Below are 26077 nucleotides of genomic sequence, written 5' to 3'. Positions count from 1 at the left end.
CAATACTAATACAAGATGGAATGAGAGTGAAGTTGTTGCCTTAAATGCTCCAATCACTTCAAGATTAAAAACCTAGGGTTTATGCCTCTAAAATAAAATCTGAATGTTGAATTAAAACCCTACATTATGTATTTATAGAGCCAAAAATCGCGCCAAGTTTTAGGACAAAACTGCCCTTACGCCGCATTGTTACGGACCGTAACTGAGGTTATGGTCCGTCCTTCATTTCGTCATTTGACCACTTTGACGTTACGGCCACCATGCGACGGACCGTACCCTGTGTTACGGTCCGTCCTTCTGAAGCGTAAGTGGTGACAATTACTTGGCACTCTCTGGAATTTTGGATGATGTTACGGTGAAGGGTTACGGACCGTAACATGCGTTACGGACCGTAACACTAAACCGTAACACTGAAGGTTTTATTGAAACTCTCTGGAAATTTAGCTCATGTTACAGTGACATGTTACGGACCGTAACATGAGTTACGGACCGTAACACTCCACCGTAACACTGATGGTTTCAATGAAACTTTCTGGAAATTCAGGCCCTGTTACGGTTCAAAGGTACGGACCGTAACATGAGTTACGGACCCTGTTACGGTCCGTAACATGAGTTACGGAGCGTCGCTTAGCTCCAATTTGTCCCCTTTTTTAGCATTACTTCTCATTTCCAATCCTTAGTTAATCAACCCTATAAAACACAAAAATAGCATAAGAAACAATGTAAAAACACTTAAAATCAAGCAACATGTCTAGTTACAAAGGCATAAAATGTGCTAAAATTCACGGCACATCAGTAAAGAAAATCACGTCATAGGATTCATGCCTTAGAAAAGAAGGGACTATCCTTACATACCTTTTAGTTTAGCTACTCTATCACTTGAATATTCTCCTTCAATGTTCTCGTTTCTACCTTCAAGAGAGTTCGTATTAACATTAGATAATTGATAACTTAAGTATACTTGACTAAAGCCAGAGAAAATTGGGCAGCATTTCCTTTGTTTATACAACTTTTTCCATATCATACATCAACTCTCAAACGTCTATAACAACATTCACAACATCATACTCAACAATCTTCATCAACCATACATTATTCAAGTCTCCCAATTCCACTTCAATTCATCCATAACCATGGTCAAAATACAACCTTACATTAATCCTTATATAATGTTTCTCCCATGTTTTTCATATTATTTATAACATAATTATAATCACAACTTATCAAGAATCATGATTCATAACAACTACTATTCAAACATACCATTGTTTCAACATTTGAACTCCATATTCCACTTTCTTCCTCAATCCAAGCCTTTCAACCATTCAATATTCTTAATAACATGTAATGATCATAAAACTCACCTTAGGTTATGTAGGAACAATCTTTGGATTAAGATACTTTACTTAGATAAAACCCAACTTCAATTCCAAAGAGATTCTTGGCTTCTAACAACCTTAATGGGCACCCATATACTTGATTTCCTTTGGTTATTGGTGTTTGATCTTTGATATGCCTTGGATTTATGTTGATCTAGTATGGAGAAGGTTCTAGAAGTGTGGAGAGGGTTTTTGGGAGTATTTAGGGTCTGTTGGTGAAGAAAAATAGGAAAAAAACGAAGTGGGCCAAATATATGTAACTTGGAACTTTTTCCACCGACAGCAGCTTACGGTGGACATACGGTTCATATGTCATATTTACGGTTCGTATGTCTGACTTATGGTCCGTATGTTTGACCATATGTTGGCCAAAATTCTGCACAACTCTCTAATGTTGTTTTACGCCTCTCAGACATGATAGACGGTCTGTATGTCACTTTTATGGTCCGTATGTTGGGCCGTATCTCTGCCCAGTCAACAAACTTTCACGAAAAGTACTCTTTTCGATTATCTTAGCCTCAAAACCTTTAGGGTACATGCTTAATGATTGTCGAAAGTCTTTCTTTAACCTGATAGGGGTATCATAGCCTCTCTGGACTTACATTAGTTTGCTTACGACGTAATCGACGCGAAAATTTTCAAGGTGTAACATCCTCCATTTTTAGGAGGGTGCTGCTCTCTAGAAATATCCCTCATCTGTGACTTAAGCTTCTGAATAGCCGCTGTATGGGAACCCACTGTCTCTGTCAGCACAGATAAAGTCCTCTCAGACTTAGACTGATTGGCCAGAATCTTCTCAAGCATTGATTCAACCTTCGAACTACCTTGCTCTGTTGACTGCCCTTTCGGTGGTATATAAGGATTGGAACTCTTGTTCCCAAAATTTTTACCGTTGTTATAGCTCCCTTGGTTCTTACCACCATAATTATTGTTGTAGTTCCCAGAGTTGTTAGAAGCACCTTGACCTTGCTGAGGTCTCCATTGATTCTGATTCTGATAACCACCTTGGTAGTTCTGTCTTTGGTAACCCCCTTGAGAGTTATTAACATAATTAGCATCTTCCATCTGCATAGGGGGTCCATCATGGAACAGACCATCTTGAGTATGGAGCATCCCTTTTGGCAAAACTGTATCATCCTCACAAATATTTACCTTCTTGATCTGGGATTCATCAAACTTCTTTGTTAGCAAGGAAATATTTGTTGCACGTTCTGCCAATGTTTGATGGGTATCTTGATTCTCCTATACTATATTCTGGATCATAGCACTACCATACGGTACCACATCTGCATTGTTTAAGTGCCAAGCCTGATTATGAGTCGTTAGCTTGTTAAGTATGTTGTTCACTCGTCGATAAGATTTGTTCATGAAACAACCATCAACTGCATTATTAGCGACTAACTGCGTAACTGGATCTAGCCCTCAGTAGAACTTCTCCATTAATATGTGATTCGGAAAACCATGATTCGTACTCTTCTGCAAATACTCCTTGAATCTCTCCCAGGCTTCATATAGTTGTTCCCCCGGTCGCTGCTTAAATTCATAGATCTTGTCACGAATTTCAGCCTTCTTGCTAGGGGGGGGGGGGGTACCATTTTGTGAGAAAAGCTGTCACCATCTCTGCCCATGAAGTAATCGAATTTCGGGGTAGCTTCTCAAACCACGTTCTTGCCTCTCCAGTTAAGGAATATTTGAACAACCTCAGCCGAATAGCATCTTGTAGAATGTTGTTCTGGATGTGATTAGCACACACATCCACAAAATTCTGCAAATGATGTTGAGGGTCATTCTCGGTAGAGTTCCGAAAGTATCCCTCAAGCTTCAACAACTGGCATAGAGAGGAGTCAATTTTCACACTAGCAGCTGCAACTCGAGGCTGAACAATAGCAGATGCATAGTCCTCCTCCGGAACAAGATCAGTGAAAATATTCTCATCATTTGATTCATTCGCCTGATTGTTCAACCGATTCCCCTGGTTACCAGCACATTGATTTTGCTGATTCTGATTCATGTTCACCTGGTTTACACAGAGTAGCAAACAAGGTGTGATGGAATAAGCGAAAGACTTCAATCAAAGCAAACACTATTTAGTAATTTCAAAACCGTATTCCTCGGCAACGGTACCAAAATTTTGATATGCTCAAATTACACTTATTTATGGTATAATGCGGACGTTGTCAAATATAGTAACCCAACAAGGTTGGGGTCAAATCCCACAGATAATATGGTGTGAAAAGGTTACTGAAGTCGTAGGATGCTAAGTTTAGGTCTAATGTCTTAATCCGATGATTTTGGTAATAGTTGGTTTTTCTATGACTAATTGCTATCTACTTGCTTTGGTGGAAATTTATGGTAAAAGAAACTAAGGTTGTGTCCCCGTTAGATAGAGTGTATGATCATGGATATTGATCTTGATATACTTCTAATGGATCATTATATGAATGCACTTAATTTCTATATGAATCTCTACTATTTCCCAATAAATAAAGATTATCTCTTTCGATGAATCTCCCAAATATAAGAAAGTAACTATGAAGAACGATTAATCATGCCAAGTAAATTCTTCTTATTCCTAAGTGAATTTATTAAACAAAGTTTAAAGCTTTGAATCCTTGTTATTTATTCTTACCAACCCTAATTATTTTCCCAAATAAATCAAGGTTTTATGGATTTAATCAATGTTTGCAACCATTAATTATGAATGAAGAATGAAGAATAAATAAACCCTAATAATCTATTATGTGTATTTCAATCACTAAACACCCTTCATTGGGCTCAAAACCCTAGTAAGGGAATTTAGCTACTCATGACAAAGAACAAGAAATAAGAAATTGAAGAATTCATAATTGCTTACTTTGGAAGAAAAGAGGAATTGATAATACTTGAATTGATGTTTGAACCTTAAAAATCTAGAGAGTATTTTATGTTCTAAGCCAAAAGTCAAAATATAATAACTGATAACAATTAAAACCCTATAATGGACTATTTATAGGTTTCAAAACGTAAAATTACAGAATTTGCACTTAAGTCCCAGGCGGCACTTATACGGTTCGTACAACTTTTCACGGACCATATAAGACTTATACGGCCTTCATCCATGTGTCTGCAGAGAATGATACGAACTGGCCTTCCACGATTCGTATAACTTTATACGGCTCGTACAATCCTGCCCGTGAAACATCTTCCAAAATCGTCACATCTACTTATACGGCCCGTACAATATTGTACGGTTCGTATAAGTGTCCGTGGTTCAGCATCTATCCACTGTGACATTCTGTTACTTTGCCACTTTTTGTACGACCAGAACTACGGTCCATGCAACTTTCTACGGACCGTGAAAATCCAGCTTCAGTGCAACTTTTCTGTAACTTCTACTTCTTGAACCCAAACTCTATGATTCACCTGAAACATGACAAAAACACATTAAAACCACACCCACTTCTCTAAAAACAAGTAAAACTTCTCGTTAAAAGGTATCAATTGTGCCTCAATTCTCGGCACATCAATCATCTATTATTGGAAACGTATCTCCTTATGAACCACTTTATAAGGTAGCTCCTGACTCTATTACTTAAAGTATTTGGTTGTGCTTGTTTTGTCCATCTTCAACCACATGAATACACAAAATTATAACCTCGTGCTCGAGTTTGTTTCATTTTGGGATCCTGTGTCAAATCTTATTCACATTTCTCGTCATGTTGTCTTTTGGGAACATATTGAATTTTCTCACTATCAAAGTTTGAGTCTATTCCATCTAGCCGCGTATCATTCCTTTCTAATCCTTCTGTTGAGCTCTTTCAAAGTGATATTGATGCAGGTCCATCTAGTGAGTTAAACATTGCATCCCATGGTTCAATCATTTCCTTTGATTAAGCCCCATCTGATAGTCTAGTTTATGAGAATAGTATAACATCCACTTCTCATGATGAATCTCCAATTGAAATCCCGACACTTGATACTAATACTGATCCTGAGGTACCCTCATCTTCTCTTTTTCCTGATAACACTGTATCCTCTTCTAAGCATCAAGAAAGAGAGAAAATCATCCTAGTTATCGGCGTGATTATCGGTGTTATTGTATCATGGTTAACATACATGAGTGTTGTACCTACAGAGAGGCATCTACAGATCCTTGTTTGCAGCAAACTGTGAAAGAAGAATTGCAGGCCTTTGAAAAGACTCATACTTGGGGACTTAGTTGACCATCCTTCTAAAAAAACTCTTGTTGATTACAAGTGTATCTACACGATTAAGACACAATCTGATGGATTTGTTGAAAGATACAAGGCTCAATTGATCGCTTGAGTATTCACTCAAGAGTATGGAATTGATTAAGAGGAGACCTTTGCTCTAGTAGCTTGTGTTACCTCTGTTTGGACCCTTTTTGATGTCGCAACAACTAAACTATGGGGACTTTCTCAAATTAATGTCAAACGTGCTTTTCTTAATGGATATTTAGAAGAGAAGGTTACATGAAACCACCACTGGGATATAGTTTTCCTTCCAATAAAGTATGTCATCTTCGCCATGCATTGTATGATTTGAAACAAGCTCCATTGGCTTAATATGCCAAGTTTAATTCTATATTGAGCAAACTAGGATTCTCTTATAACCCACATAATAGTTCTCTTTTTGTATGCAAGACAACACAAGGTATTGTTCTTTTGCTTCTTTATGTGGATGATATGATTATCACTGGTGATGGTACTGTTGGCATTTAAGAGGTTAAAGAATTCTTAAGTACCAATTTTGAGATGAAGGATTTGGGTTCTCTCAATTATTTATTGGGCCTCGAAGTTCTCACGTCTGATGATGGAATTTGTTCTCACATCTGATGATGGAATTTCTCTATCTCAAGTTAAATATGCTTCTGATTTGTTATCAAAAGTGGGTATTAGCGATAATAAAATAGAGAGCACACCTCTTGAGCCTAATGTGCGGTTTTCTCCTACTGATGGTCCTTTATTCTCTAATGCCACTCTTTATTGGACACTTGTTGGTAGTCTTATCTATCTGACTGTTACTCATCCAAATACTGCTTATGTTGTTCACATAGTTAGTCAATTCATGACCGCACCTCGTTCTACTCATTATGTTGTTGTTCTTCGCATTCTTCATTATGTCAAATAAACTATTTTCTAGGGGCTTGATTTTTCTGCTAATTCTTCCCTTAAATTACAAACATATATTGATGCTAATTGGAGGCATGATCCCGTCAATAGACGTTCTACTGCAGGTTATTATTTTTCTAGGCGATTTTCTTATATCGTGGAGAAGTAAGAAACAAACAATTGCATCCCGATCAAGCACCAAATTAGAATATCGAGCACTTGTTGACACTACGGCTGAGATAATATGGCTTTGTTGGTTGTTGGATGTAACGACCGTTCAGTCATTTTGTGCATTTTTACTCTTTTCCTTCTAAAAAAACCTTTCCCCTAGTTCGACTTCCTGTATTTAGGACTTGCGGGGATGGGTGACACACTTTTTGAGTCCATCGGGCGAGTCTTAGAAGGTTTTGAGGTTTTTAGAGCCTTCAAAGTTGAATAAGTGAAAAGCGTTGACCAATAGTTGACTTTTCGATAATTGCGTTCGAGATTGAATTCTAATAGTTTCGTTAGGTCCATAATGAGATGTTTTGAATTATTAATCTCTTGATTCGGGTCCCGAGGTGTCCGTGTATGTTTTGGGTCTATGGTTAAAATGTTGGTTTTGGTTTAATTAAGGTTGACTTGAGTCAACGCTAAGGCAAGGTGATCTCTTTGGAGAAATTCGAGTGTGCGGACGTGTTCGTGGCATGTTTTATGGTAGAAGTGCATTTTGGGATATGTTCGGAAGATTCCGAATGAGTTTTGGGTGTTGGATTGGAAGAATTGGGACTTAGCTTTTATTCCAAGTTTCTGATGCATTCGCACCTGCGATCATGGGTGCGCAAGTGCGGAGTCGCAGCTGCGGGTATTCGTCCGCACATACGATCTAGCATGTCCTTTGTAAAGCTCTCACCTGCGGATATTTTTTCTCAGGTGCAGTGTTGCGCTTGCGAGCGATGCCTCACACCTGCGAGGATCGCTGAACTAGTGTATAAAACCCCTATTTCAAGTCTTATTTTCCCATTAACATAATTTGAGTTCCACACTTCAGTTTCGGAAGATTTGAGAGAGGGAATTCTAGTTCTTCATGAGGTAAGTTTCTAAGCTCATTCCTAGTTATTATCAATGAATCCTTACTTTATTTTACCTTTACTTTCATGATTAAGGTAGAAAAACTTAATTGAAACCACTTCTACGAGTATATGGGTTATATTTCATTAGATGCTTAGACTTAGGCATTTGAATCTTTCTTGTGGATCTAGGGTTAAGATTATGGGATTTGGATGTGTTAACTTAGGGTTTTAGCACATTTTGGGATTTGGGTGAATAATGAAATTGAAGGCTCATTTATGATTAGAATTTGATGATAATTAAGATTGTGTCTAATTAGAAAATGGGTAGGGTGGATTTGACTTAAAGTTTTTATTTTGCCCCTGTGGGCCGGGGTCACTTTAGGGTGGTGTTTTTGGGTTCCACTTAGAAGTATGGCATTATGGGTGTTTATAGATTTGTGTTCTAACATAGAATACTTATTTGATAGACTTCGATCGTTCAGAGACTCTTCGTAAAAGAAAGAATTTGGCTTAATTGTTTGTGGCATCCGCTTGGCCTTCGAGGTAGGTTACGGCTTACCATTATTAGACTCTGATTAGAGAATTATATGTAACAATAGATGTTGAAGGGGAAATCATGATAGGCCTTCGTCCATGGTTGTGGTGGTAAATCCACTGGTTTGGTATTGGATGTTGTTATGTGGGCTTACCACTATGTTTGTTAGTAACTTGGGATTTTTGATTGATCCTGCTAGTTACCTGATATCTCACTTACTTCATAAAAGGGAATGAATTATGTATTAATGACTTGAGTTGTGTTCAGCATTCATGATATGCGTCTTTTGGTTCCATGATCTGTGATATTGTTTAAATTACTTCTATGCATTGGCATACTATCCATTTTCATGCATATTTTATTACAATGGTAAGAAAGTGATTGATAGCCTCCGAGGTCTTTGTTGGAGAACGACTTGATTGATAGCCTCTGAGGTCTTTGTCGGATAGTATGTGGATTGATAGCTTCGGAGGTCTTTGACGGACAAAGAGTTGATTGATAACCTTCGAGGTCTTTGTCGGAGAATGAGATATGTTGATAGCTTCCTAAGTCTTTGCCGGAGAACGATGTGGTACATGGACTTTGCGGGTCCCCCATGGATCATGACTTTATGGCAAAGACCTTAGCATATGTGTACGGATTGGAGAGGAGGCCTGAGGGGCATTGCATTACATTCCATTGCGTTGCACTACATCTACACTCATTAATTTACTCATTGACTGTCTTACTTGGCATTTTTATACACTCAATCTGATGTTATTCTTGAATATGTTCTATGACTGTACTTGATTGCTTATATGTCCTATTTGTTAATCTCTTCCTACTTATATGTGTTATCTAATCGTTGTCGGCCTATGATGCCTACGAGTACTAGTGTACTCATACTACTCTTGGTGCACTCTTTATGGGGTACAAAGTTGATCCAAGTTATATTTTGAGACCTCGCGACTGATCCCGATGATGTTCGACGGAGGCTTGGGGTGATCTATTAGACAGATCTACAGCCCTGAATCTATTCCCATGTTATACTGTCTGCTTCAAACAGTTCTTTATTCCTTTAATTAGAGTTTGTTATGTCAATACTTGGTTAATGTATTCTTTTAGCAGCTCTTCTATAAGGTAAAACCAAGTTTTGGGAGTTGTAATACTTTTAATTGTTCTGCACTGTTTATTGATAAAAAAAAATGGTCTTTATATAAAATCGTTGTATTCATTTAAGCTTGTCTTTCGTTCAAGGTTTGTGATTAAGGGGGGGTTTGTCTACCAGGAAGGATAGTGTCGGTGCCCTCACGACTTGCAGGATGGGTCGTGACAAGTTGGTGTCAGAGCCTGAGGCTCACCGCTTTCACGAGTATAAGAGTAATATCTATTAGAATCTGTGGATTGGTACGTAGACATCTGTACCCATCCTCGAGAAGCTATAGAACATTTAGGAAACTTCTATTCCTTCATTCCTTTTGTGCTACTTTATTCAAATTGGTATCTAATCGATTCAAATTGCTTTCTAGCCGATTCACCTACGTCATTCAGATTAGTATCTATATAAATCAAATCTTCATCCATGCATAAGATTAAAGCCTGGCAAGGGCATAAGTCTAGCATCAAATATAAAACCCCACGAGGGCACAAGTCAGCAAAACAGGCACAAATTAACAAATCATCCTAAACATCAACAATGCAGTGCCATCACTGCACAAAATGTCCAAAACAAAGAAACAAGAAAATAGTGCAAAGGACTCTTAAAAGACCTCCATCAAGTAACAGACGGCAGAAAAGTCTCATCCCTGCAGAGCCGAGCTCTGGGCCTCATCACCGCCAGCATCATCATTATCTTCAGTGTCGGCATTATCCTCTAATAGGAAGGAATAATCCTCATCGTCATTTGTATCCCTGATCGGAAATCTCTTCCGCAGATTTCCCCACTTGAAGATCGCCTTGATGCCTCTCCACATCTTCACCATAAGCTTACTCTTCGTCTTGTTCTTCTTCTCCTTATCAAAGTCCTCCCGAAGAGTGGCATGGGCAGTGGTTATGGTGCTATAGGCTGACTTCAGCATAGTTGTCATGACCCAGCTAGGGGCCGCGACGGGTACCCAAGGCTGACCACCGAGCACCCCTTATTTCCTCACTTGTCATAGTCATTTACGCTTCTTCATCATTCATGATTGTATGAAAATCGTTTTTGGGTGGAAAACACAATTAGTCTATATATATATACAAATGCCTCATTAGGCCATCAAAATAATATATATAATATATACATGCATGCCGTAATAAACTTGTGAGACCATCTAACCCACACTACGCATCTACGAGCCTCTACTGACATACTATACATGTAGACGGAACAAGACTCTGTCCTGCCCAAAATATACGTATGTACCAAAAGGATTATCATAAGCACCTCCGGACAATGGAGTGCTTTCAATCAGCTGACAGCTCCTAAGAATCCGGATTGAGCTCGCCCCCCTGTCTACCTGTGGGCATGAACACAGCGTCCAAAGAAAACGGACGTCAGTACGAATGTTGTACTAAGTATGAGAGGCATGAACAATAACAACACATCGAGAAAGTAAAGGAGGCATCAAACATGGAGCAACTGTACCTGACTGGGAATCATATGAAAAGCAATGCATGCTGACTTACTATTGTGCTTATCATCATCTCATGTATGCATATCATATGTATATATTTTTAAACTGCCCGACCATATAGGTGCGGTGTGATAATCAGTAGCATTAGCCCGCGTCCGGGGTACCATCTCATGCCGCCCACTAGTGGTGCTGGCCGTGCCATATAGACACGGTGTAATCATCTGAAAGCCGCCCGCCTTAACGGTGCTGCCCGGCCTTATAGGCACGGTGTAATGTCATCATAATATGCTTATCATAGTACATGTATAAAGACTCTAGAACAACTATCCTTTGTCGAGGTGACGTAAGGTCGTGAACCCTCGATTCCATTATGAACATTTGTGAACATCCTGCCTCACCTTGAAGGGATTAGTATATAAGGTGAGTGTACACAACGAATGGCATCATCTACTTTATGGAAACATTATATCGTTATTGGGCTCATAGCATAGTTCCTGTCTCATATATATATATATATATATATATATATATATATATATATATATATATATATATATATATATATATATATAACTAGTCATGATCGTAGGCTCTTGGCTTTCCGGGATATAGAAGAGTCATAGGAAGAAAGGAGAATCGTGTCATAAGATTCATTCCATTTGAAAGAAAGTATTAGCCTCACATACCTTTGTCGTTTAGCTAAGCTATCGTTCACTTGCTCTCCTTTAACGTCACGTCATTAACTTCAAGAGAGAATTTGTATAGACGTTAGTTAATCGACTAAGGGAATGCGTCACTATTTCTAGAGAAAATTGAGCAGCACTTCCTTTATCTATACTACTTTTCCCATAATCTATATCAACTCCCAACATTCACAACATCATCCACAATATTGCATCCAACAACCATCATATATATATATTTACCACATTCCACTATTTTTCTCCAATTTTCCCACATTTATCCTTATAACTCATTATTGTGTTTTCGCGCATTTAATACTTGTTTCATGATATAAACATCATTTATAACGTATTCATAATCACAACACATCAACATTCATGATTCAATCCAATTACCATTCAACCACTTGCACTATTTACCCATTTATGCCCATTTGCTATGCCTTTCTATAATTCAAGTATTTTGACCTTCCAATACCTTAACCAACATGAGATGGTCATGAAACTTACCTTAGATGGTGGTTGAACAAGTCTTGAGTAGCAATACCCCTTTATACAAAAAACCCTACTTCACTTCCTTTGCAATTTCTTGGTGTAGATGGACTTTGATGAATTTCACACTCTTGATTTCATGGATTTGGGTGTTGTTGATCTTGATTTTCACTTGGATTCTTGTATTGGAAGAGTTTTGGAAAGTTCTAGAGAGATGTTGGGTCGTGGAGAGAGAAGATGAAATAAATAAAATGAGCTTGGGTCCTTATTTAAAAATTGAAATCCATCCTGACATCATTATACGGTCCGTATAATCGACCGTAAAACTGCTCCAGTGACTACCCCTTTTCTGTGTCAACTTGACGGTACATTATACGGGACGTATAATTTTATACGGTCCGTATAATTGACCGTAAAATCATCCCTTCAACAACCTTATTCTGTGACTCTTTTATTGTCCATTATACGGCCGTATAATGTTATACGGTCCGTATAATCGACCGTATAACCCATCAATTCACTGAGTCTTATTCTCGTCATTTCGCTTGATCTCCAATCCTTATGGAACCTTCTTAACAATTATTTAGCACCTCAATACCAGTCTAAAGGACGTTGTCCCTCGTCAAAACACCATATACGTCATACCCTTCATTGGCCTAATCACTGTACGCTAGCGGGGGAATTTCTAAGGTGTAACATTCTTCCCCCCTTTGGAACATTCGTCCCCGAATGTTAAACACTCGGGATTCTAGAAATTTTTTGCCAGAGCTTCCCCTGTAATTTGGCACTACCAACCTGTCACAATAGCCCATAATATCATTGCCTCACGGGGCTACATTACAATATCAACATATCTATGGCCACACACAACCCAAAGAGTAAAATAAAGCATACATACCTTATACCATTGACGTCTCAGCTTGGATATCCCCTGGGGGTTGGAACAAATGGGGGTACTCGGATCTCATCTTCTCTTCGGCCTCCCAAGTCATTTCTTCCCGATTGTTGTTCCGCCATAAAACTTTGACTGAAGCTACTTCATTATTCCAGAGCCTTCGCACCTGTCTATCTAAAATGGTAACAAGCACTTCTTCGTATGCTAGTTGTTCTGTCACTTGGACATCATCAACCGGAACTATCCTTGTAGGGTCTCCAATACACTTGCGGAGCATCGAAACATGAAATACTGGATGGACCGATTCAAGCTCCGAAGGCAAATTTAATTCATAAGCTACCTGACCCACCTTACTAATGATTTCATAGGGTCCGATGTATCTAGGGCTTAGCTTCCCTTTCTTGCCAAATCTCATCACCCCTTTCATCGGTGATACCTTCAGAAACACCCAATCGCCAACTTGAAATTCCAGATCTCGTCAGCGATTGTCCGCATAACACTTTTGGCGGCTTTGGGCTGTTAGCAATCGATCTCGGATCACCTTAACTTTTTCCACCGCTTGTTGAATCAATTCGGGGCCTATCAATTGTGCCTCTCCTGTTTCAAACCATCCAATTGGAGATCTATACTTCCTTCCATATAAGGCTTCATATGGAGCCATTTGAATGTTGGAATGATAGCTATTGTTATACGTAAATTCAACTAGCGGTAAGTGATCGTCCCAATTTCCACTGAAATCTAGCACGCATGCTCGCAGCATATCTTCTAAGGTCTGAAGAGTACGCTCGGCTTGTCCATCAGTCTGCGGATGAAATGCTGTGCTAAGCTTCACTTGCGTACCTAGACCCTCTTAAAAAGACTTCCAAATCTTGGTCGTGAACTGTGCTCCTCTATCAGTAATAATAGACAATGGAATACCATGAAGGCGCACAATTTTCTTGAGATATAACCTCGCCTAATCTTCGGCTGAGTATGTAGTACTAACTGGGAGAAAATGGGTTGCTTTTGTCAATCTATCCACGATCACCCATATAGAATCATACTTGCCACGGGAGCGAGGTAATCCCACGATAAAATCCATGTTGATCACTTCTCATTTCCAAGTAGATATTTCTATTGCTTGCAATAAGCCTCCTGGCTTTTGATGTTCTGCTTTACTTGCTGGCAGTTTGGGCATTGTGCTGCAAATTCTTCTATGTCTCTCTTCATTCCATCCCACTAATATATCAATTTGAGATCATGGTACATTTTGGTTGCACCTAGATGAATAGAATACCGGGAATAATGGGCTTCCTCTAATATTCGACGGCGCAATTCTGCCACATTCGGCACACATAACCTGCTTCGGTACCTAAGAACCCCATCCATAGAAACTTCAAATGAAGACTTCTCTTTTCCATGAGATACGTCTCTGTAATGACACAATTGAGGGTCTTCATATTGCCGCTCTTTCACTTCTATGCTCAGAGATGAAACTGTGGGATCATTAATGCTAATCCCTGCATCGCCCGAATCCATTACACGTACTCCAAGATTAGCTAGTTGGTGGATCTCTCGAACCATCTCTTTCTTTCCCGGAGGGACTTCACATAAACTGCCCATCGATCGGCGGCTAAGTGCGTCGGCTACCACATTTGTCTTTCCGGGGTGGTACAAAATGTTCACATCATAATCTTTTAACAATTCTAACCACCGCCTCTGCCACAGGTTCAACTCTTTCCGCTTGAAAATGTATTGAAGACTTTTGTGGTCTGTATAGATATCCACGTGCACACCATACAAATAGTGTCTCCACATTTTTAAGGCATGAATAACCGCGAACAATTTGAGATCATGAGTTGGATAACTCTTTTCGTGTTTTCGTAATTGTCTCGAAGCATATGCAATAACTTTACCATACTGCATCACCACGCATCCTAGTCCGACACTGGAAGCGTCACAATACACAACATAGCCATCTGACCCTTCTGGAAGTGTTAAAACTGGAGCAGAGGTCAGTTTGTCTTTCAACTCTTGGAAACTATGCTCACAAGCATCACTACACTGGAATTTAGCTTACTTCTAGGTTAGCTTCGTCAATGGAGCGGAAATAGATGAGAATCCCTCTACGAATCTTCTATAGTAGCCTGCTAGTCCAAGAAAACTACTAACTTCCGTAGGCGTCGTAGGCCTTGGCCAAGTCTTCACGGCTTCAATTTTCTGAGTGTCGACTCGAATGCCATCATCTGAAATAACATGGCCCAGAAATGTCACGGCCCAGAAATGTCACAGAATTTAGCCAAAACTCGCACTTTGAAAATTTCGAATATAATTCTCGGGCTCGGAGAATGCCAAGAACAATCCTCAAATGATCTACATGTTCTGATTCTGTGCGAGAGTATACTAGGATATCATCAATAAACACTATCACAAACAAGTCCAAGAGTGGCCTGAACACATTGTTCATTAGATTCATGAACACTGCCGGAGCGTTAGTCAACCCAAACGACATCACCCGAAATTCATAGTGGCATATCTCGTTCTGAAAGCTGTTTTGGGAATATCCGCTTCTCTAACTCTCACTTGATGGTAACCCGACCTCAAGTCGATTTTGAAAACCATTTGGCACCCTGCAGTTGATCAAATAAATCATCGATTCTGGGAAGAGGGTATTTATTCTTTATTATCACTTTGTTCAATTGCCTGTAATCGATACACATTTGGAGAGGTCCATCTTTCTTCCTTCTAGCTCATCACTTCATATACTTTACTTGCTCTAACTTGGTATAGGATATTCATAGGAGATACATTTTCCTTTAATCGTAACATGACTACTTCTCAGGTGCGCGTACTTTGCAGCGCCTTTCCTTCTCTTCCTATTCCTATCCTTATTCCTCTACATTCCTTTCCCCCTCAATTTATCTTGTTTTCTCCCATTTATGATCAATTTTTTACTCTTCCTAATCAGTTCTATTACATTTACCATATAAGTCATTTTATCAATGTGTTCTCCTTCATCATAACCCTTTGTGTTCGTACCTCTGTCTCCGGGTACTGTCACTTTATTCGCTAGTAAGCTTATCGTGTCTTTCTCGTGCTTATCCCTCCAATCAATACCTCGGTATCGCACTCTATTGGAGTTACCTTTTCTCTTCTACGTTGTGCTTCAGCACTACCGGTCTTCCTAATTTACCCTAGTATTTCTCTCTACCATATCATTGTCGATCTCATAATTACTGTTACTAATCTCTTGTAGTTGTCAATGATACTCCTAACTTAATCTCGTCCTGCCATTACCCTGTTGCACATCATCATTTCTCGTCGGGACATGTCACAAGCTTATACCTTATCTCCCTTAGATTCTAGGAAAATTTAGCGGAGTTTCTTTCGTAAGCATAACGATCCCAAACCATTAAAGAATATATATAGTGGAGTTTGTCCCATAAGTTGTGCCTGCACACTCGGTCTCGAATTCCGATATCTATATACATACACATATTATTTATATTTACTCGCTGTCAATCAACTTACTCGTAAATCATGATTCTGGCTATCACTAGGCTACTAACAAATATGGTCATCTCAAATTGTCGGATTGGCTCATATTTTTTACCTCAACACAATCATCACAACGGAGGTGATACATGGCAGCCTAGGATCTGAATCAATCGATGCACACGTATCATAAGAGGATACTAACAATATAAATGGAACAATATTGGGGGAAGTCTCAGGATCCTGTCGCTCAGCTAAAGCATGGATGTGATGCTGGAATCCACTTGGGTTGGGTGTACCTCTTTGGTCTCTATCACCACTTACTACCATCTGTGGCCTTGGCCTTATGGGGCGTACCGATGACGAAGAGCCAGCTACTAACCCCATAGGTCGAACCTTATCTCTACCACGCCTCTATGGGCAGTCGCGCATGATATGGCCTGGTCGAACACAGGTATAACAAACATCCGAGCCCAAGAGGCACGGTCCCCAATGTAACTTGCGACACTGAGTACATCGTGGTACCGGGGATCTCGTCTGACTAGAACCACTCCGAATCCGAGAACCGGAAACTCTGAGACTCTGGGGTGACTTAGAATAAGTAGATCCATCAAATCTGGGTTTAGGAAACTGCGGAGGAGCACCACTTGTTGTACGAACCGAGTGACTAGAGAATTGTTGCCTCGGAGCACCCCTACACTCATGATCAAACCCTGAAGAACTAACCCTCTTTCTCCAACCCCTGTTATCGTGGCCCACATCCTGCCGCTGAGCTTGAGCGGCTACCAATTGAGTCAGTAGAAGAATATCCTGTCTTATCTCTTGGCCCGAGGCGTCCGGAGGAGGAACGGGGGGTGCTGGAGCTAAAGTTGAAGCTCCCCTCTGATCTTCAAAAGTGGGCGAGGTATGGGAAAACTGAGGTGGGGCCTTATTCTGGGGTTCGCCCTCCTCTACATCTACAGACGGCCCTCGATCAAGCCCTGCTTCAGTCACCATCTTGCCCTTCTAGGCTGCCGTAGCCTTTCCTTTCATCAGCTTTGCTGAAATTATAATGCACCATTAGGGAGGGAATAATCCTATAATACAGCTCTATCGCACGATCTCCTAAGATGAAAGATGGTCATTTTTCCAAAATGCCCTGTAGTCTCTTATTTATTAGCATGGCGCGCAACACACAATAAATAAGACTCTACTAGATACGGCTCGTAGACACTTCCTAGGACTGAACCTCTCTGATACCACTTCTGTCATGACCCAGCTAAGGGCCGCGACGGGTACCCGAGGCTGACCACCGAGCACCCCTTATTTCCTCACTTGTCATAGTAATTTACGCTTCTTCATCATTCATGATTGTATGAAAATCGTTTTTGGGTGGAAAACACAATTTGTCTATATATATATATATATACAAATGCCTCATTAGGCCATCAAAATAATATATATAATATGTACATGCATGCTGTAATAAACTTGTGAGACCATCTAACCCATAGTACGCATCTACGAGCCTCTACTAACATACTATACATGTAGACGGAACAAGACTCCGTCATGCCCAAAATATACGTATGTACCAAAAGGATAATCATAAGCACCTCCGGACAATGGAGTGCTTTCAATCAGCTGACAGCTCCTAAGAATCCGGATCGAGCTCGCCTCCCTGTCTACCGGTTGGCATGAACACAGCGTCCAAATAAAACGGACGTCAGTATGAATGTTGTACTGAGTATGAGAGGTATGAACAATAACAACACATCGAGAAAGTAAAGGAGGCATCAAGCATGGAGCAACTGTACTTGACTGGGAATCATATGAAAAGCAATGCATGCTGACTTACTTTTATGCTTATCATCATCTCGTGTATGCATATCATATGTATATATTTCTAAACTGCCCGACCATATAGGTGCGGTGTGATAATCAGTAACATTAGCTCGCGTCCAGGCCTCCCGCGTCTGGGGTACCATCTCATGCCGCCCACTAGTGGTGTTGTCCGTGCATAGGCACAGTGTAATGTCATCATAATATGCTTATCATAGTACATGCATAAAGACTCTAGAACAACTATCCTTTGTCGAGGTGACGTAAGGTCGTGAACCCTCGATTCCATTATGAACATTTGTGAACATCCTGCCTCACCTTGATGGGATTAGTATATAAGGTGAGTGTACACACCGAATGACATCATCTACTTTATGGAAACATTATATCGTTATTGGGCTCATAGCATAGTTCTTGTCTCATATATATATATATATATATATATATATATATAACTAGTCATGATCGTAGGCTCTTGGCTTTCCGGGATATAGAAGAGTCATAGGAAGAAAGGAGAATCGTGTCATAAGATTCATTCCATTTGAAAGAAAGGATTAGCCTCACATACCTTTGTCGTTTAGCTAAGCTATCGTTCACTTGCTCTCCTTTAACGTCACGTCGTTACCCTCAAGAGAGAATTCATATAGACGTTAGTTAATCGACTAAGGGAATGCGTCACTATTTCTAGAGAAAATTGGGCAGCACTTCCTTTATCTATACTACTTTTCCCATAATCTATATCAACTCCCAACATTCACAACATCATCCACAATATTGCATCCAACAACCATCATATATATATATTTACCACATTCCACCATTTTTCTCCAATTTTCCCACATTTATCCTTATAACTCATTATTGTGTTTTCGCGCATTTAATACTTGTTTCATGATATAAACATCATTTATAACGTATTCATAATCACAACACATCAACATTCATGATTCAATCCAATTACCATTCAACCACTCGCACTATTTACCCATTTATGACCCATTTGCTATGCCTTTCTATAATTCAAGTATTTTGACCTTCCAATACCTTAACCAACATGAGATGGTCATGAAACTTACCTTAGATGGTGGTTGAACAAGTCTTGAGTAGCAATACCCCTTTATACAAAAAACCCTACTTCACTTCCTTTGCAATTTCTTGGTGTAGATGGACTTTGATGAATTTCACACTCTTGATTTCACGGATTTGGGTGTTGTTGATCTTGATTTTCACTTGGATTCTTGTATTGGAAGAGTTTTGGAAAGTTCTAGAGAGATGTTGGGTCGTGGAGAGAGAAGATGAAATAAATAAAATGAGCTTGGGTCCTTATTTAAAAATTGAAATCCATCCCGACATCATTATACGGTCCGTATAATCGACCGTAAAACTGCTCCAGTGACTACCCCTTTTCTGTGTCAACTTGACGGTACATTATACGGGCCGTATAATTTTATACGGTCCGTATAATTGACCGTAAAATCATCCCTTCAACAACCTTATTCTGTGACTCTTTTACAGTCCATTATACGGTCGTATAATGTTATATGGTCCGTATAATCGACCGTATAACCCATCAGTTCACTGAGTCTTATTCTCATCATTTCGCTTGATCTTCGATCCTTATGGAACCTTCTTAACAATTATTTAGCACCTCAATACCAGTCTAAAGGACATTGTCCCTCGTCAAAACACCATATACGTCATACCCTTCATTGGCCTAATCACTGTACGCTAGCGGGGGAAATTTCCAAGGTGTAACAATAGTGACAGAATCTGCCAGCTTCTTATAAGATCTGCTCCTTCTGCCTATCCAAGTACCTCTGCATCTCCATCCTGGTAAACTGGTCAGGACTGGCCTCTGAGGGTCTGCAAGGAAGTTAGGACACCAAGTCCCTGATGCTCTGACTGAGAACCAGTGCTCTGAAGGGTCCATCTGGCTGGGAGGAGGAGTCATCCTCTACATTGATCTCTATTTTCCTCTTCTTACTCTGTAAGACACTACCCTCTCTCGTCAACGTCAATGGTAGAATAGTCTATCCGACGGCACCCAGTGATCTGTAGAAATCACAGTCACCCCAGCAATCCGGCACATCTCAGTATTTAAGAAAGGGAACATCAAGTTCAGACTATTCTGAATCAAATATCCTTAAACTTCCGAACCACTTAATGGCCAACGTTCACAGGAATGCCATCAAGTATTCAAGCAATCATTAAGGCATGAACATATGTGCAGTAAGTCATGTTCCTGGAATGAGACACCCCACTAGTAATGATGTACAGCCATATCCTAGCCTCGACTGTAAAGTCGGTAGACTTGATACCCTTCTTCTTGTTAGCCCATGGACACTTCTTACCAGCTGGACACAATTTAGACACCACCCAATCATCATAACAAGTGTCCTTCTCCTGCGTTGGCTCCAGCGGATGATTAGGGAGATTATATAAGGAATTTATCTCTTCGGCCCCAAATCTCACTACCTTGCCTCTTATGATAAGCTCGAGATTTTTTAACCTGGTGCATTTCACTTTGGCATAAAACTCTCTCACCCATTCCTCGTTTGCTTGACACAGGGAGGCAATGAAGCATGTCCAACCGATGGCCTCTAAATGACTATTAAAGTCCGAGAAAAGCTTAGGCACCTTTTCCACGACGATACTTTTTCTGGTAGAAGCTTCTTGGTGAGAAGATTATCATAGCACCGATGATGGAAATCTCGATACATGAACCTAAAAGCATCATATTGTTCATCTGCATCTTCTTCAGCAATTTTTGAGTTTGGTGCCACAATTTCATTCATGTTTGGGTCCATTTTCACCACTCTAGGACCTAGAATGATCAAAACCATGTTAGTCCAATAATAGCAGCATGTCAAGCAATTCAAAACTCATCTAACAAGCTAAAGAAACCAATAAAATAAGCCCAACACAAACTAGTTACAAAGTCACTAGTTTGCCAAAATCTGTTCAGGAATCGCATCTACAGAAGTAGCACCGCAGATGTGACACCACTTCTATGAATTTTTTTTACATCTATGGAATCGGGTATTCTCAGTCCCTACCGCACCTGCGTGACATTTCGCGTAGATTCGGTCCTTTTCTCGCAGGTGCGGAGTTCATCCCAATTCCTAAAAACCCAGCAAAAATAGCCGGGTCTCAATTTTCTAGATAGTCGTTGGACATGAATTTCTCATTCTAGACTTCTAAATCCTCAACACCTCAAGCATGCACGATTATTAGAGTCAGTTGATCATAGTTTCAAGCAACAACACCCCCAAAATTCTAAAAAAATCCACAAAACCACCCTGGACACCCCACCTGAATTTATTCTTCAATTTTCAACTAGATTTTGAACCATTATGATGGTCTAACAGTGCTAGTCATAATAGATATCTTTCAATTCGGTTCTAAATTAGAGGAAAAAATAAGAGAGCATACCTTAATAAAGCAAATTTGAAGAAAATGGAGATCCTTTCCTTCGTAAACCTGATGTTCACCTGAAAGTTTTTGTTCCTTTTTGTTATGATTTTTAGTTATGGGATTTGAGAGTAATGAGGGGTGTGGAGTTTTATTAGTGGGGTAGTGAAGGATTTGAGTCTTTTGGAGGAGTTGTAATGGTTGAAAATGGGAGGAAGTTTTCCTTTACCCATTTATTTGAAACTGCTCGACGGCCACACCTGCCGAGTGATTTCTACATCTGCGAACATGCTTATGTGAGAAATTCGTTGCTTTTATGAATTTCTTTCTTTGGCCATGTTCGCATTCACGGAAGCTTTCTGCTTCTACGAATCCGCCTCTGCGGATTTCTATTCGCACTTATGAGATTTCTTTTTCCAAATAAGTCTGCCCCTGCGGATAAAAAATAGATTCTTTGCTTTCGCACATGCGAACATATTCTCGTAGATGCGCTCTCTGCACTTTTCATCAAGAAACACCGGGAAATCACTATTTTGGTGTAAAGTGCGACACCCCAATCTATATGAAAGACAGTGCGAGGTATTCGCGGGTTATCATAGCCTCCAACATATTTTCAGTCATCAGATCTAATTCGAGACATCATAGAGGGATAGAGCGACTTAAGGATTACAATATTGTCATTCTTTATCATCCAAGCAAGGGGAAGCGATTCTTGGTGCGAAGGGGTTGAGGATGAAGGGCGTTTGTGTGTTCCCAGTATGGGTGACTTGTTTAGGTTGACTTTAGAGGAGACTCACAGTTTAGACTTTCCATCCATCCGGTTACTAAGAAGGTATTTCATGACTTAAAAACACCATATTTAGTAGGAGAGGATAGCTACGCACTTCAAGGTAGGGTTACAAGAAACTTGAGCAAGCGTGATGATGTTTGGGTTTTGTGGTTGGGTCAACTGAGTCCACACTCTACATTTCGATTCAGACTACCTACAATTCAGAGAAGATAGTAAGGACCCACATTAGAGAGATTGTCCTAGTTCATGAAGTACTCATTTCTATTATTTTAGGCCGAGGTGATCAGTACATTTTCCAGTTCTAGAGTTTTTGTTGCAGGATTGCCTATTTGATTTGGGTGGTCCCGGGGACTAGTTCTTTCCTTGTGGCAGAGTTTACTTACGACAACGACCATCACTCAAGTATTGGCATGACACCCGTTGAGGTGTGGTATGGTAGGAGATGTGTTCCCTGATTGGTTGGTTTGATGGATTCGAGGTGAGACTTTGAGCACTAGTATGTTAAAGGAATCCTTAGGGAAGGTGAAGAAACTCTGGAGATAATGTCAGTAAGGGTACAATGGAAGCACCGTCCGGTGGAGGAAGCTATACGAGAGACCAAGACTGATTTATGTAGTAGAAAATTCCCTGCTTCTTACTGATTTCAGTACCCCTCCCCTTCTTCATTTCTTTTCTGTTCGAGGACGAATGGTTGTTTAATTGGTATCTGATGTAAAGAACCTTTCGTTCATTTTAGGAATTTTACTCTATTCCTTAAAAAATAACCTTTCTCGTAGTCCGACTTCCTGTATTTAGGACTTGCGAGGATGGATGGCACAGTTTTTGAGACCATCAGGGAGTCGTGGTAGGTTTTGAGGATTTTAGAGTCTTCTAAGTTGAATAAATTGAAAGAGTTGGCCAAAAGTTAACTTATGGATAATTGCGTCCGGGACCGAATTTTGATAGTTCCGTTAGGTCCAAAATAAGATGTTTTAAATTATTCAACTCTTTGGGTTCCGAGGTGTCCGTGTGTGTTTTGGGTCTAGGGTTAGGATGTTTGGTTTTCATTTGGTTGGGGTTGACTTGAGTCAACACCGGGTCAAAGTGATCTCTTTTGAGAAATCCAAGTGCGCGGTCGTGTTCGTGATGTATTTTATGATAAAAGTGCATTTTGGGTTGTGTTCAGAAGGTTCCAAATAAGTTCCGGGTGTTGGATTGGCAGAATTGGGACTTAACTTTTATTCCAAGTTTCTGGTGGTGCGGGCATGGGTGCGCAAGTGCAGAGTCGCACCTACGGGTATCCCTCCGCACCTGCAATCTAGCATGTCCTTTACGAAGCTCGCACCTGCGTATATTTTTCCGCAAGTGTTGCGTGCGCCTGCGGACTCGTACCTGCGAGGATCACTGAACCAGTGTATAAAATCCCCATTACAAGTCTTATTTTCCCATGCACATAATTTGAGTTCCGTACTTCGGTTATGGGAGATTTGAGAGGGGAAAATCAAGTTCTTCATAAGGCTAAGTTTCTAAGCTCAATCCTAGTTATTATCAATGAATCCTTACTTTGTTTTACCTTTCCTTTCATGATTAAGGTATAAAAACTTTGGGTTGAAACAAATTCTAAGAGTATATAGGCTATATGTGATTAGATGCTTAGACTTAGGCATTTGAATCTTTCGTGTGGATTTAGACTTATTAAACATTGGGTAAACTATTCCTAACACAAATTTACCAATTTAATTCGGGTTTTAGATGTGTTGACTTAGGGTTTTTAGCACATTTTTGGGATTTGGGTGAATAATGAAATCGAAGGTTCATTTATGATTAGAAGTTGATGATAATTAAGATTGTGGCTAATTAGAACATGGGTAGGGTGGATTTGACTTAAAGTTCTAATTTTGCCCTTGTGGGCCTGGGGTCACTTTGGGGGTGGTGTTTTTGGGTTCTACTTAGAAGTATGGCATTATGAGCATTCATAGATTCGTGTTCTGATGAAGAATACTTATTTAATAGACTTCGATCGTTCAGAGGCTCTTCGCAAAGGGAAGGCTTTGGCTTGATTGTTCGTGGCTTCTGCTCGGCCTTCGAGGTAAGTTACGGCTTACCCTTGCTAGACTTCAATTAGAGAATCGTATGTAATAGTAGATGTTGACGGGGAAACTATGATAGGCTTTCGGGCATAATTGTGGTGATAAATCCACTAGTTTAGTATGAATGTTGTTATGTGGGCTAGCCATCATGTTTGTTATTAACTTGTGATTGTTGATTGATCTTTCTAGTTACCTGATATCACACTTACTTCATAACAGGGAATGAATTATGTATTGATGACTGTAGCTGTGTTCGACATTCATGACATTCATCTTTTGGTTCCATGATCTGCGATATTGTTTAAATGATTTCTATGCATTGGCATACCATCCATTTTCCTGCATGTTTTGTTACAATGATGAGAAAGTGATTGATAGCGTCCAAGGTCATTACCGGAGAGCTAGTTGATTGATAGCTTCCGAGGTCTTTCCTGAAAAGCAAGTTGATTGATAGCCTCCGAGGTCTTTGCCGGAGAGCGAGATATGTTGATAGCTTCTGCGGTCTTTGCCTGAGAGCGATGTGGTACATAGACTTTGCAGGTTCCCCATGGGTCATGACTTTGAGGCAACGACCTTAGCATGTGTGTACGGATTGGAGAAAAGGCTTGGGGGACATTGCATTACATTTTATTGCATTGGACTACATCTACACTCATTCATACTTATTGACTGTCTTACTTGGCATTTTTATACACTCAGTCTGATCTTATACTTGAATATGTTCTGCGACTGTACTTGATTGCTTATATCTCCTACTTGTTAATCTCTTCCTACTTGTTGCGTTATCTAATCGTTGTCGGCTTATGATGCCTACGAGTACTAGTGTTGTACTCATACTACTCTTGATGCACTCCTTATGGGGTACAAAGTTGATCCGGGTTTTTGTTCGAGACCTCGTAACTAATCCCGAGGATGTTCGTCAGAGGCTTGGGGTGAGCTATTAGATAGATCTGTAGCCCTGAATCTCATCCCATGTTATACTGTTTACTTCATGTTCTATAGACAGTGCTTCATTCATTTACTTAGAGTTTGTTATGTCACTACTTGGTTAATGTATTCTTTTAGCAACTCCTGTACAAGTTAAGACCAGGTTTTGGGAGTTGTAATACTTTCAATTGTTCCACATTGTTTATTAATAAAAAAGAAGGCCTTTATTTAAAATCGTTGTATCCATTTATGCTTGTCTTTCCTTCAAGGTTTTTGATTAGGGAAGGGTTCGCCCTCCGGGGGGATAATATGGGTGCCCTCACGACTTGCGAAATGGGTCATGACATTGGCCGACATGAATGTTCCTCAATCTTCTTCACTATTCTTTATTGTGATAATTGCAGTGCTATTCAGATTGCTCATAATGATGTATTTCATAAGCGTACAAAAATAGGATAAATTATATTAAATATCCATATAATCTAACATGGTGCTCCGATTTAATTTGGAATTCCTCTCAGCTTCTGACGGATAGAAAATATGAAGTACTTTCTCTGTTATAATTTATATGTCAAAGCACAAAACAGAACTCTTTCTTCACGTAGGATTTAAATCTCCCTCGGAGAATTGTATGAAGAATGGCATCAAAGAAGCCACTAGCTTGAGGTTTAAAGCACAATAAAATTAATAATTTTTGGAAAGAAAATTACTATAGTCATAATAATTAACAATTTAGAATATTTAAAGGACAATGATAGAATCACGGTTTAAAAAAATTATTTGACCTCTCATAATTCGAGCACTACCACATAAATTAGGACGGATGGAGTAATACATTCGTGCT

At 39.8% G+C, this 26077-nt stretch overlaps 1 non-coding gene and 1 pseudogene across 1 annotated transcript; both read left to right on the top strand.

The window, feature by feature from the left end:
- The first annotated feature begins 2835 nt into the window (after positions 1 to 2835).
- Positions 2836 to 2941, top strand: LOC132619166 (small nucleolar RNA R71). The gene has a single exon (XR_009574594.1). It is a non-coding gene; the product is annotated as a small nucleolar RNA R71 (small nucleolar RNA).
- A 2910-nt stretch (positions 2942 to 5851) lies between these two features.
- Positions 5852 to 25692, top strand: LOC132609937 (uncharacterized mitochondrial protein AtMg00810-like; annotated as a pseudogene).
- The last annotated feature ends 385 nt before the right edge of the window (positions 25693 to 26077 follow it).

Source organism: Lycium barbarum, chromosome 1 (genome assembly GCF_019175385.1).
Source record: "Lycium barbarum isolate Lr01 chromosome 1, ASM1917538v2, whole genome shotgun sequence".
Classification (NCBI taxonomy): Eukaryota; Viridiplantae; Streptophyta; class Magnoliopsida; order Solanales; family Solanaceae; genus Lycium; species Lycium barbarum.
Note: the sequence above shows the minus strand (reverse complement) of the source record. Positions and strands in the feature narration are given on the sequence as shown.